The following is a 14,439-nucleotide window of genomic DNA, read 5'->3' on the forward strand; positions in this document are numbered from 1 at the left end:
TGTGTTTTGCTTCTAGCCTCCACCTAATAGTTTCCATAAATCATTGGGAATTAACTTTATTATAGAATGTTCCTTTACATTGTTTGTGTAAACCCTTTTTGTCTGTTAAAAGACAAAGACCAGCTAGATAGGCTATAGAACAGGGGTGGGCAAACTACGGCCCGCGGGCCACATCCGGCCCCTTTGCCTTTTTAATCCGGCCCGCCGACGACGACAAGTCTCATCACGCGAGACTTGGTGTCATTGGCGTGCCGGAATTAAAGAGAGAAGGGGGCCCGCCCTGGCCCGGTCCGGCCCGGGGGTGAGTAAATGTGGCCCGTGAGCCAAAAAGTTTGCCCACCCCTGCTATAGATCATGGGCTACCTTGGGCTCTAACACACATGATGGGCCTTTGCTGTGGGGAAGAATCAAGGGGAAAGTAGTCAGCAGTCCCTACACTAAGGTAGCAGAGCCTGTAAAGAAGAATACTCCCAAGCTATGGAGCCAGAAAGCTGCTCTTTCTAACTAAGCTGACTATCTGACGTTCCTAGAATGTGCTGTTACAAAAGATATCCTGCACTAAATCCTCATTCACAGGGTCCCTGCTCTTCGACTTCTCCAAAGGTAATGATCCCTCTTGGACAAGATAAATTTACTGGACCTTGTTGATCTCAGGCTCAGTGGAACATCCACCTGGTTCAACAGATGCAGGCCAAAGAGGAAGACCACTGCTAAACACTATATTAAAGTGTGGCAGGAAGTGGTCATAACCTATGGCCCATTAAAGTACAATATGTAAATAGGAAACATATATACATGGGCATCTACCCAGTAACAGTGAAATAAGGAAGTGATAAAATTTAAAGCTAATGGGTTTGTTAACCCTATGGGTCCTACATTTGCTTTCTTGCAAAATATACTGTGGGATTAATCATATGCAATTTTTTTTATTTAGACTGGCTTTTGAAACCAGAGTTTTCCCCAGCAAGCCATTCTGTGGAACTGTGCACAAAAAGAAGGAGAAAGATTGCCAGAGCTCAGTTTGCCTTAATAAAAAAAACGAGGTTAGTACCACACTTTAGTCAAAATATATAAGCTCACATGCCACGTCAAGGTCCCTTATTGTACGCGGTCTTACACTGCATTCTGAATTTGTAGTCCAATTAAAATCAAGTTACCCAGTAAACAGTGTGACTGAGTAAGGCCATGTTGCACTTTCCTTTAACTCAGGAGCTCTAGTGAGAAAGCAGGGAGCTTTAAGCAGTGCCGGACCCTGGCAGCCCAGATCCGATCCCCCCCAGGGTGCTCCCGTGATCCGTCGTCTCCCTCCCCCAACGTGATGCAGGTAAGGGGCGGGTGTTGTGGTCCTCTGTGGAGGGGAGGGCGGGGGCCATTGGGGGGTGCAGGGGCCCCTGAGGCAGAAGCCCCGGTGGGCCCTGAACCCCCCAGTCCAACCCTGGCTTTAAGCCCCAGCTCATTAACATACACCTAAAATTATGTCCTTGTTTTAAAGGCTACATAGCATCTAGAAACAATATTTTGAAAAAATGTACAAGAAACACTGAAAGAAATCACCAGTGTTCAGTTTAACCCATGCTGTAGCAAACTGGCAAACTGAGTGCTGGCAATCTTTCTGCGGCCAATGCTAGTGTGGGTTAGAGCGAGCGCTGGCGATTTCTTTCTGTGTTTTGTGGAACTGTGCAGACTGTATGCCAAGGATCCACTGAGCTAAATGTTTTTTCAAGTTTTGAGTTTTACTATAGTTATTATTAGAGTTCTTTTGTTTACCATTGTTATTACAGGTATGGGATCTGTTATTCAGAAACCTGTTATTCAGAAAGCTCTGAATTATGGAACAGCTATCTCCCATAGACTCTATCTTAAACAAATGATCCAAATTTTAAAAAAATATTTCCTTTTTCTTTGTAATAGTAAAACTGTACCTTGTACTTGATCCCAACGAAGATATAATTAATCCTTTTTGGAGGCAAAACAGTCCTACTGGGCTTAATTAATGTTTGCTTTTAAAAAATTTTTAGTAGACTTAAAGGAACAATAAAACCAAAAACGTAAACTGTTTTAATGTAATTAAAATATAATTTACTGTTGCCCAGCACTGGTACAACTGGTGTGTTTGCTTCAGGAACACTACCATAGTTTAAATAAATAGGCTGGTTTGTATCCATGGGGGCAGCCATTCAAGCAGGAAAATAGGAGAAAAGGCACAGGTTATATAGCAGATAACAGATAACACACCATTGTATTCCACAAAGATGGCCACTGCACAGCAGCCAAAAAGCCTGCCTTTCTTTCTATTAAGGCCCTCTCCTGTTTATATTCGCATTCCAATTTAAACTGGCATCTGGTTGCTAGGTGCACCCTAGCAACCAGGTAACTGCTGAAATTCTAGAGAGCTGGAAAGCTGTTAATTTAAAAGCTAACACAAAATAGACAAAAAATAAAAAACAAAAGACAAAAAAAAAAACAACATCTAGCGGCAAATTGTCTCTGACTATCGCTACCTGAATCATACTAAAAATAATTTTAAATGTGAACTACCCCCTTAAGCACAACAGTGATGCTTCAAGACTTTTGCATCTTGGCAGGTCCGAGGTCTGTATGTACCTTACTGAGAATATCGAAGACCTTCATTTTTGCAGTAAATTCTCTATACATTAGACTGCAATATTGCTGATCTACATGAGCCACTATGATTTCAAGAAAGTTTGGGAGTTGCATATAATGCACATATCTCCAAAAATATTGCTCTGTGATTTCACACTTGTTACATCTGGTGTAAATTATGTAATCCGAGGCAGTGTACAGGTATTTGCTTATTCATTCTGCATCTAACATATTGCTTTATTTATCAAAAAGGTTACCACTATGTTATGAAAGGCAGTGTATCTTTAAAGAGAGAAAAAGCCTTTTGGAGACTATACAGAGATTCAATTATGTCAAGATGTAACATGCAGCATCTTTGGTTTTGGGTAATTACTAAAAACATTTTCAGCAGTATGCACAAATTTCCAAGCAGAATTAAATTATAACGAATTATTAGGGTGTATTTGGCAACATGGAGGATTAAACATATTGTGTTTGAACAGTAATTAGTGGTGGTCCTGTGGGAACCAAGCATTAAAAGGGACGAAGCTTACACTAAGCAAAATGGCCTTTTATTGTTCCCAACAGGGCATTTAGTAAATGCATATACCAAAATCCTTCCATAATTTCCTTTTTGAATTATGAAGTTTTGGTTTAAAGGGACAATTTTATTTTTTAAGCGCATATGTGGTTAGAGCTTTTAACATTACCACATTATTATCTACAACAACAGGTAAATAATAAGCAATTTATTTCACAAAGTAAATTATACAACAGGCAACACAATAAATGCCTTTTATACGTAACTCACAACTGTTTTGTACAACTCTCTGTACTTAACTCTATGCAGCCAAAATATTTTAAAGGCAGACTAGCAAACTAATACATGAAACACATTTTTCATAATACTTTTGATAGCAACATGGATCATACTGTATATTGCTGATTACTAATCACTAACAAAAGTTAACACACATTATATAATATTTATTTGAACAAGTGTTGTTGCCCATAGCAGCCAGTCACCAATTGGTTTTGTTCAGTCAGTTAGAACGAAAAGGCAAAGACGTGAATGGTGGGTTATGGACAACTGCATTGGTGCAAATTTTCATCATATTAAATCAGTCTCTTTAAGTAAAGCATCTGTAGCTACTAAAGTAAAAAGAAAAAAAGCACTTGAATATATATGCTAATGAACTTCTTAAACACCTACTGGACAACAAAATAGAACTATATAATCAAGACATGGGACACCAGGATACTAAATAGAGAAAGTCTCTCTCGCTAACAGACCTAACAGATCATAATGGGTAACATTGGATCTCTCATTGTTAAATATTCTTCCTCCAGTACATTTCTTTAAGGCCGAATGCATCCGATTGCGTTTTTTTCGTAATGATCGGTATTTTGCGATTTTTTCGGAAAATTATCGCGACTTTTTCGTTACCAATACGATTTTTGCGAAAAAACGCGAGTTTTTCGTAGCCATTCCGAAAGATGCGATTTTTTCGTAGTGTTACAACTTGCGCAAAAAGTTGCGATTTTTTCGTAGTGTTAAAACTTGCGCGAAACGTTGCGCCTTTTAACGCTAAGAAAAAAGCGCAACTTTTCGCGCAAGTTTTAACGCTACGAAAAAATCGCAACTTTCGGAATGGCTACGAAAAACTCGCGTTTTTTCGCGCAAATCATATTGGTAACGAAAAAGTCGCGATAATTTCCGAAAAGTCGTAAAGGCACCGAAAAAATCGCAAAAAATACGAAAAAGTCGCAAAATGTTCGTTTTCCAATCGGAATTCTTCCAATTCGGTCGGAATTCGTGTCTTAGTAAATCAGCCCCCTAGAGTGCATATAAATGTTCACTGTTTTATTGTATTTTTTTTTCCTTTTTGTCTTTATTTCCTTGTCTTTCCTCTACCAAACATCTTATGTGACAAGTATTATTGGAACCACAATTCCTTGTGTTGCTCAAAACACTCAAATTTACAAAAATAACGTTTTTAAAAAAACAAAACAACCACATCAATATAAGATGTCCAATGAAAGGAAGTTGTTGGGCAGCACTCGCTGTCACTACCCACTAGCACCCTATAGCAATAGTTGTTAAACTTTCCAATTCAAGCCCTGCTGCTGGTTCAGCGTTTCATCAAGGTTCCCCTTAACGCATAAAAACATTACAGATATAGAAAAAAATAGTGTTTTATCATCAGTTATTTAGTCATAGTTCCAAGAATATCTTAGGGCTCTTACAGATAAGGGTTTCTTCATGTGGTTCCTTGCGGTGGATCTTTCGTGCATGCATGCGATGGAACTGCATGAAGAAACACAGAAATACAGTCTGTTATTTTCAGTGAGTCTGTTCAGTGAGGCAGATTTATCAAAGTGTGAAATTGGAGTAAAATTCCAGAAAATTCCATCACTCTTTCCTATAGGATTTTTAGAGGCATATTTATCAAATTTTCATCCATTGATAAATGTGATAACTGATAAACGAGTTCTAATTTTCCACTTTGTTAAATCTGCCCCTACATCTGCTCCAGGGAGGTGCTTGCCTGCAGCAAAGTGAGTAAAAACTGATTGAAGAGTACAGGCTGTATTTTTTTTCTTTTGTGCTTTCCTGTGCTGGGGCACATGAAAGATCCACCACAGTGGAATGCAGAAAGAACACCTGTGTGTAGAGCCCTAAAACAGCACGTTCTCATTCCAAGACTCATGCTAATTGACATTTTGCAATATGAATTGTATTTGGGTTTCAGATGTGTCTAGGAGTGCCAAATAGGCATTATCTTTTGCATAACATACCCAATTGCTATACTGCCAGCTTGACTGTTGGAGAATTTGATTGCATTTCTCTGGATCAGTGGTACTGAGGGCCGGAAATTTTCTGGCTTACATGGTGGAGGGCCAATAATGGAAGCCAGTTTTGACCACTACCCTTTCTTTAAACTACACCCACTCGAAACCACACCCATGTTATCGCATGACCATACCCATATTAATGATGGTAGTATAGCAAAAACCTGCCATACTCTGCCTTCCCTACCCTGCTTGCAGTGTCGAACTGGCCCACCAGGATATCAGGAAAACTCCCGGTGGGCCCAGGTGTCAGTGGGCCCTCCTGCTCCTGACCATTTGGCCTGCTTCATTGTCATTCCCTATTTCTGAATGAAAACAAAGAAGAGAAATAGATGGAAGAATAAATAATAGCATGTAAATAAAAGAGACTAGGAGAATAAATATGCTGGGTGAGAAAAGGAGGAAAAATAGTTTGGAGAGTGGGCCTAGGGTCTAAGGTTTTCTTGTGGGCCCCTGGGGTCGCAGTCCGACACTGCCTGCTTGTGTGTGCCATACTCTGCCTGCCCTATGCTGCCTGTGAGTGCCATACTCTGCCTGCCCTATGCTGCCTGTGTGTCATACTCTGCCTGCCCTACCCTGCCTGTGAGTGCCATACTTTGCCTGCCCTATGCTATGTGTGCCATACTCTGCCTGCCCTACCCTGCCTGTGTGCCATACTCTGCCTGCCTACCCTGCCTGTGTGCGCCATACTCTGCCTGCCCTACCCTGCCTGTGTGTGCCATACTCTGCCTGCCCTACCCTGTCTGTGTGTGCCATACTCTGCCTGCTCTACGCTGCCTGTGTGTGCCATACTCTGCCTGCCCTACCCTGCCTGTGTGTGCCATACTCTGCCTGCCCTATGCTGCCTGTGTGTGCCATACTCTGCCTGCCCTACCCTGCCTGTGTGTGCCATACTCTGCCTGCCCTACGCTGCCTGTGTGTGCCATACTGTGCCTGCCCTACCCTGCCTGTGTGTGCCATACTCTGCCTGCTCTACCCTGCCTGTGTGTGCCATACTTTGCCTGCCCTACCTTGCCTGTGTGTGCCATACTCTGCCTGCCCTACCCTGCCTGTGTGTGCCATACTCTGCCTGCCCTACCCTGCCTGTGTGTGCCATACTCTGCCTGCCCTACGCTGCCTGTGTGTGCCATACTCTGCCTGTCTAACCAGCCTGTGTGTGCCATACTCTGTCTGCCCTATACTGCCTGTGTATGGCACACACAGGCAGCATAGGGCAGGCAGAGTAAGGCACACACAGGCAGCATAAAGTGACACAATCATGGCACTGCTCCTACAGTCTAACTTTTTAATTGCATTACCTCCTCAGTATGTGTTCTTTTTATAGTGTGCAGGGTTTATTTGTAGGTTTCTACTGCTGTCTGAGGTGTGAACAGGTGAACAATGTGGGTGATTACAGTCTGAGCTTGAGGTGTGAACAATGCAGAGGGTGAACAATGTAGGGATTAAAAGGTGTGAACAACACAGGGGTTTACTTTTTTAAACTATACAGGGGGTTTACAGCCTCAATCTGAGGGGGCCAGTACTCATACCATTTAAAGCTTACACAAAGGACAGCACTGCTCTGGATCAATTTCAAATCTTGGAAGTGCTGAAGCCAATAAAGTTATATCTTTACTGAACTTTTCATGCTGCTTTACCTACAATACTGCAAAGAGCTATATGTAATGGTTTAATACATTCATGGATAGGGATGAGCAATTTTGATTGCCTAAAACAGATTCTCTGCAAAATTTGTGTTTTCACAAGTGATGAAAATTGTCATGAATCTGCACTAGAATTTTTAATGTTTTGTTTCTCTGAAATCTAACTTTTTCGTAAGAAAAAAATATATAAAACACCTACTGCTAACGTAAAAGCACTCCAAGTTTAACTGAACACCAGATTTTTCTGAGGTGCCCTATTATGTTAACAAATAATGTTTACAATGGCGCAAATTTTATGTTATATGATCTCTAGAGCAAGTGGTTTCTGTTAATTTCCACCCTTTGTTTTTTTCACTGAAGTGCCATTTGTGATCTGTATTAGACAAAAAACGAACTGGAAAAATGTTTTACATGAAGCTGCCTGTAAGGACATTCTAGATGACTTTCCTCTAAGTCATTTGGATGATAATTATGACAACAGTGACCTTGAAACAGAATAAAAGCATGTTTTGTCACTGAATAAGTCAAGTTATAATCTGCAGCACTAAAGATTCATACCTTTATTAATGCAGATGATGATAAAGGTTAGGCTAATGGTTTCTAATTTATCCATTGTACTGTAAAAACCTAGAACTATAATACATCTATAAACATATGCTTTGTATTTTGTTAAACAATACAATTGACTTTCTTTTACTAAAGGACAAGTATATGAGCTATAGTGTACTTGTTAAAAATATTTGAGAAACAAACTTCAATCTGAGTATATTATGTGAGTAAAACTTGTATTGGAAACTGCAGTGGTATATGAACACATCATCATTGCTACAAATACTATATGAATTAATTTTCTTAAAAAACATTGTTTTTACAAAATACACTCATATTCTGGAATTTATGTCCACAATGTCCACAATATTTATTGATAGTGTTACACTTGAAATATTTGGTATAAGAAATCCCTGCCTTTCTTACATTGTCATTGATAACCAGAGAGCATTTGTTAATGAATGTGGTTTTTGAATAGATCAAAATACATTATAAGTAATTTTAATTGAAAGTTGATGACCAGTTCCCTAAGGATAGATTTGAGGTAAGTGCTTTCTCATAGAAAGCAATGATATTATCAACTTTATCATCTCTGTATATATCTTTGCTAAGATTGCATTACTTGACATGGGAGACTTCCATATTATTGTTATTGATTCCATATTTGCCAGATGGACTCATTTCTTATATAAAGAGCAGAATGTCCTCGACTGTGCAAAAATGACTGACACTTTTTTCTGCTGACTTCTCAGTTTGAAGTAAAAATAACACACCTATAGAACCTTTAGAAAGCCTTAGCTTGCTAAAAGTGCATGTACACCCTGTTTGAGTGTATTAAGGGGCAAAGTTGGGCTTTTATGCATGCCCTGAGAGTAATTTAGTCAGTGGGGTCTCACAGACACAAAAATGTATGTTATAAATGCAGCAGGAGTCTGAGTTGCATGACTTAAAACATTTATCAATGTTGTAAGCAATTAGTGTCATCAAGAACAGTCTACTGAGGGGGGTACTATGCTAGTTTTCCTTTTATACACCAGTTGCTATGTAGGTTGTATTGGCAACTTTTCCACAGTTCTAGAAATGTGTCAAATTCTGATTTCTACTATAAATAAAATACTGATGTTTGAAATGGAATAAAGTGTTAAGAAACAAAATTCCATATGTGGTTTATGAAAGAAAAAAAAGACAATAAAGGATACAAAAGACATTTACAATCTAAGTCAGGGAAGATGGAAAAAGTAATGTAGAAAATGTAAAACATGCAGCAAGGCCAATAATAACATTATAGTAGCAATATTGCAGGTCCACCTTGCTGCACAGGTGAAATTAGATACAATTGTCAGATAAAAGAAACCTACCTACCACCCTATAAATATGCCACTTCAAGTGCCAATAGAAACCTAGTTAATGTGCTGGTCACTCTAAAAGTGACTAGAATAAGCAAAAATACCCCGAGTGAAAAAAGTAGAGAGAAACTACATCACTGCTCATTCAACACACCTTACAGTATAAGAAAGGGATTTGCAAATATGTTTGTATCAATATTTACGGTGAGAAACTCTGGTGGACTGCTGGCAATAGACAAATAAATGAAAACGTAACTTTAATTTATATTTAACTAAAAGGAAAAACCCATTTATGTGCATACCTCATATTAATAAAAACAGATAAAAATAACTGCATGGAGCATATCAAGGATTGAGGACAAACGTAAGCTTTGATGGTAAACCACAATTCACATTGATTTTTGGCAGTTATGAGAATTTTTTTTATCAGGTATAAGCCATACATTTCTCAATGTGGTCTGCAAACTGCTTACAGTGGTTTGTTAAAGTATTCACCCCCATGGTATTTTTCATGTTTTGTTGCCTCACAACCTGGGATTAAAACATCCCCACAGCATGATGCTGCCACCTTATTTTACTGCGGCAATGGTGTTCTTGGGGCGATAGGATGTGTTGAGTTTGCACCAGACATAACATCTTCCTTGGTGGCCGAAAAGTTCAATTTTAGTCTTATCTGACCAGAGCACCTTCTTCCATACATTTGAGGAGTCGCCCACATGCCTTTTGGCAAACTCAAAACGTGCCTTCTTATTTTTAATGTTAAGTAATGGATTTTTTCTGGCCACTCTTCCATAAAGCCCAGCTCCAGGGCTGCAATCAGAAATCACGGGGCCCCTCACAATAAAGCATTCTCCAGCTTCCCCCAGGCCCCCACCCCAAAGCATTCTCCAGCTTCCCCCAGGGCCCCCCACAAAGCATTCTCCAGCTTCCCCCAGGGCCCCCCCACAAGGCATTCTCCACCTTCCCTAAGGGCCCCCCCACAAAGCATTCTCCAGCTTCCCCCAGGGCCCCCCCACAAAGCATTCTCCAGCTTCCCCCAGGCCCCCACCCCAAAGCATGCTCCAGCTTCCCCCAGGCCCCCACCCCAAAGCATTCTCCAGCTTCCCCCAGGCCCCCACCCCAAAGCATTCTCCAGCTTACCCCAGGGCCGGCCGGCCGGCCTGCCTGCCTGCTGCCGTGGTGTCCTCTGGTATGTGCCGCGGCTCCCAGCTACTTCTGCTAACGCACGGGCGCAACCTTATAAAAGCGGAGAAGTAGCGGCACATAGCGGAGGATGCCGCCAGAGCCGGAGGAAGTGAGGGCCCGGACTTGATTAAAGGGGGCCCGAGCTAAGAAAACTTTAGCGCGGCCGGGCCCCCTTTAAAGCTAAAAACGTCCGGGCCCAGGACGATTGTCCCCCCTGTGCCCCCCTGATGGCGACCCTGCCCAGCACTATGGGGTGTACGGCTTATTGTGATCCTATGGACAGTTACTCCAGTCTGTGCTGGACTCTGCAACTCCTTCAGGGTTACCTTTGGTCTCTGTGCTGCCTCTCTGATTAATGCCCTCCTTGCCCGGTCTGTGAGTTTTGGCGGGTTGCCCTATCTTGCCAGGTTTGTTGTGGTACCATGTTCTTTCTATTTGAAGATGATGGATTTGATGATGCTCCGGGGGATCCTCAAAGATTTGGATATTTTTTATAACCCAACCCTGACTTGTACTTCTCAACAACTTTGTCCCTGACTTCTTTGAAATGCTTCTTGGTCTTCGTGGTGTGATAGATCTTGCTTAGTGGTGTTGAAGCCTCTGGGGCCTTTCAGAAAGGGTGTGTTTATACTGACAGATCATGGGACACTTAGATTGCACACAGGTGGACTTCATTTCACTAATTATGTGACTTTTGAAGGTAATTGGTTGTACCAGGACTTTTTAGGGGCTTCATGGCAAATGGGGTGAATACATATGCACATGCCTGTTTTTTATTTTTTTTTAATTCTTTTTTTTATATATGTTTCTCTCATTTTACTTCACCAACTTCACCTACTATTTTGTCCAGATCCATCACATAAAAACATAAAATAATAAATATTTAAATTACAGGTTGGAATGTAACAAAACATGAAAAAGGCCAATAAAAAAAAGGTGAATACTTTAGCAAAGTACTGTAGTCCCCTCTTCCATATACAAACTGGTCCCTTAACAGTAATTCCACACTACCCATAACTATACATGCACTCAGGGATTTCAGCAACATTGTGTAATCTGGTGTATTACCCTGCATGTGAGCCAATATCGGGTAATCACTCTGTACACATATGGTCAGGTAAGTGTACGTGAGTGTAATCGTTTAAACCTCAGCACTTTCTCTACCTGTCTCACCCTAGGACCTTGCTTATTGAAATTAAATACAAGACGACACATGTACTAAACAATGTATTTTAATGAGACTGATGTACTAGGGCGCATTTACGAACACAGCTGCAGTTGTTGTGTGTGTTCATTAAAAGTACTTTACTTGCGTCTACTGCCACCTTCAGGCTTCCATGGTTCCCATTGTGGGCTGCGTCAATAGACACCACAGGTTTGCGCCTAAAGAATCACTTGCAGACTTTATTTTGACACTAAGGGGCCGATTCACATAATGCTTATCGCATGCTTTTTTTTGCGTTAAACAGCACGTAATAAATAAGTACCGATTCATTAAAGTAATTTTGCATGCGTTAAAACGCATATCACGTGCGATAGTGCATTTTTTTGCGCACGCGATATGCGTTTTAACACATGTGAAATTACTTTGATGAATCGGTACTTATTTATTGTGTGCTTTTTAATGCAAAAAAAGCATGTTATAAGCGTTATTTACATCGAATTGCGTTAATTCTCGCATAGATGTAATACTAATGCATGATTCACAAACACATATGAAGCGTTAAACGCGCTAAATATTGCATTAATCTGTGCAAAAATCAACACCTACTTGGGGCAGGCGATACTTAAAGAAAATTGTGGTTCGTGAGCTTTTGGCAACACAACATGGACTTTGCAGTGGGATTTTTTCAAGTATGTGTTGGCCCTAGAGTGATGCATCCTCCAGTTTTCAGGGAATGGTATTTTTCAGAACAGTAGTTTTCAGAAAGTAATGGTCACGTGCGATAAATCGTGCGCTAATATAGCAAGCGGCGAAATATATTGCGCGCAGTGGGAAATAACGCACGCAGCGGGAATTAAAGCAGGAGAAATGCTCATTACGAGTTAAATAACGCAAAGAACATCACGTCTAAATTATGACATGTGTCCTTTTAGTGAATCGTGCGTTAAGTCGCAAAAAATAAGAAGCGAGAAAATTTTTAACACATGCTATAAATAGCGCTTGTTTTAATGCACTTTACTGAATCAACCCCTAAGTATGTGACACTGATGCAATCCTGGCTGAGAATTTTCTGCCCAATCTCATCAGATTAGTCCAAACTTACATATGCAGCTGCTCATGTTTTGACACAATGGTAGTACCAGACAGCTATTTTTGTAAAGACGAATACCCATATTTTCACTAAAACACTACTTTAACAGGCTGTGGAGATCTTTAAATAACACACTCTTGGTATCTAGCACAGGTTGAATTTTTTTTTTAACTTTACTTGAAGAGAAAACTCTATAGCAGCAGAGCATGTGTGATTATGAAAGTCTATGGGAAATTCACACAACAAGGAAAAAAAAATAAGGAATTTTCTTCTCAACTGTTGATACATTTGTGCTTATGCGTCAACACTAAAGTAAGCTGTCACAGTAGTAGTATTTTGGCTCCTTTTACTGGTGTGAGTTATCTATAGATAATTGCATATTATTGCAGCAAATGTTTAAGACCAAAATGAAGGCTGCATGAATGTTGATTAAAGTGGAAAGGTATTCATTTGATTTCTGATACATTAAAGTATTACAAATATATGGCCAGCATCCTTTTTTGGGGGGGGGGGGAAATTCTAGATAAGCCAACTGATATATTGATAGGTTATATAAAAAGAAAATTACAACTGGCAACCATATAACTGAATCACACAAACCATTCTTTTTTTAATAAATGTATAATTATTTTACCCTTAGAATTAGTATAACAACCAATGCACACCAGTCATTAAGAAAAAATTACATATCTCTTCACCTCTTGTATCGGTTATTGATTGCTGTATATGTAACTCTGTATGTCCAATGTATGAAACCCACTTATTGTACAGCGCTGCGGAATATGTTGGCGCTTTATAAATAAATGTTAATAATAATAATACATCACAGAACTCTTTTGGTGTAGCTGGTGACCGTTTTGTCATTGCATGGCAATAATTCTGGCACTAGATTGTATTGTACTTTAATAAGCATGGAGAAATACATTACATAGTGTCATTTTTTGTTGATGTGATAGCGGGGGAAAACATATTTTTACTCCAGAATATTTCCAATTAGACATTGATTGCGGTATCGTACGATGACTTTGATTAAAACCTTTGGCTGCACTTTATCAATGGGCACATCTGCTTTTAGTTGTAGATTAGAGGACCCATTTTTCCTTCTCCAGCAGTCAAGGCAAACCCTTTTGTGAAAATAGATTAAAATCAGCACCTAAACTTAACAAGGCACATGAAGAACAAGATCGGGCCAATATTATGACTGGGTAATTTATAAATGTAGTTGCTATCTGCTTTACTGCTTTATTTAGTTCCCTCTTAATTGTGGGTTAGTTGTACAGTGTGGAAATGTATATGTATACTAAATGTAAAGAAAGAAATTGCATTAGCAATGGGGAAGGTATATACAAACTGCATCTGGTGGTGGAAAAATAAATCTTGCATAGAATTCTAGGAATTATATTGTCTATTTAAATGCTTGCTTAGCTTTACCAAGTAAAAGTTTTTTTTAATAAGCACCTGCAACAAATTCTGGATGGTGGTGTAATCTTAACTTCACTCTCAGGGGTTTCCAGGGCCACATCAGAACCTGTACTCAACAGGCCTCCAAGTAAACACAAATAGAAAGTAAATAGTAAGGAAAAAAACTTGCATGAAGAACTATACCCATCTTTAACTCTTGCCAGAAACTTCAGGTACTAATCTTGCAGTTTTATAAATACAAAAACAATCAAAATTCTCAGGTATTTCAGTGTGGTGTGTTTTCTTTGCAAAATCGGCTCTTAAGAGGAGCTAAAGCGACAGAATAAAATCTACAAAAGTGTATGTTTAATGCTTAGGATTGTTGTACTGCTACCTGTGTTACTCCATTCTTTCACCAACTGGGACTTGCCATCTTGAGAGTCAGATGCTCTCCTCTGTCATTGATATCATACTATGCACCAGGAGAAAGGCACTAGAAGCACAAGATAAGCATGATGCAGTAACTATGGGAGACCATGGAGGCAATACTTTAACCTGATAGGGGTTGCTGTATTTGAAAAATAAATGGTCTTTTTTTCGTGTTAAAACAAAGGAAGAGATTTC

At 39.8% G+C, this 14,439-nt stretch overlaps 1 long non-coding RNA gene across 2 annotated transcripts in view; it reads left to right on the plus strand.

Annotated features, from left to right (window-relative positions):
* Positions 1 to 14,439, plus strand: part of LOC101731286 — a 110,817-nt gene that overhangs the window by 66,662 nt on the left and 29,716 nt on the right. For both annotated transcript variants that reach the window (XR_004223621.1, XR_001171243.3), the window contains exons 3-4: positions 935 to 1,043; positions 1,210 to 1,324. This is a non-coding gene — a long non-coding RNA (uncharacterized LOC101731286). The remainder of the gene's footprint in view (positions 1 to 934; positions 1,044 to 1,209; positions 1,325 to 14,439) is intronic.

This window comes from Xenopus tropicalis, chromosome 7, assembly GCF_000004195.4.
Source record: "Xenopus tropicalis strain Nigerian chromosome 7, UCB_Xtro_10.0, whole genome shotgun sequence".
Taxonomy (NCBI): domain Eukaryota; kingdom Metazoa; phylum Chordata; class Amphibia; order Anura; family Pipidae; genus Xenopus; species Xenopus tropicalis.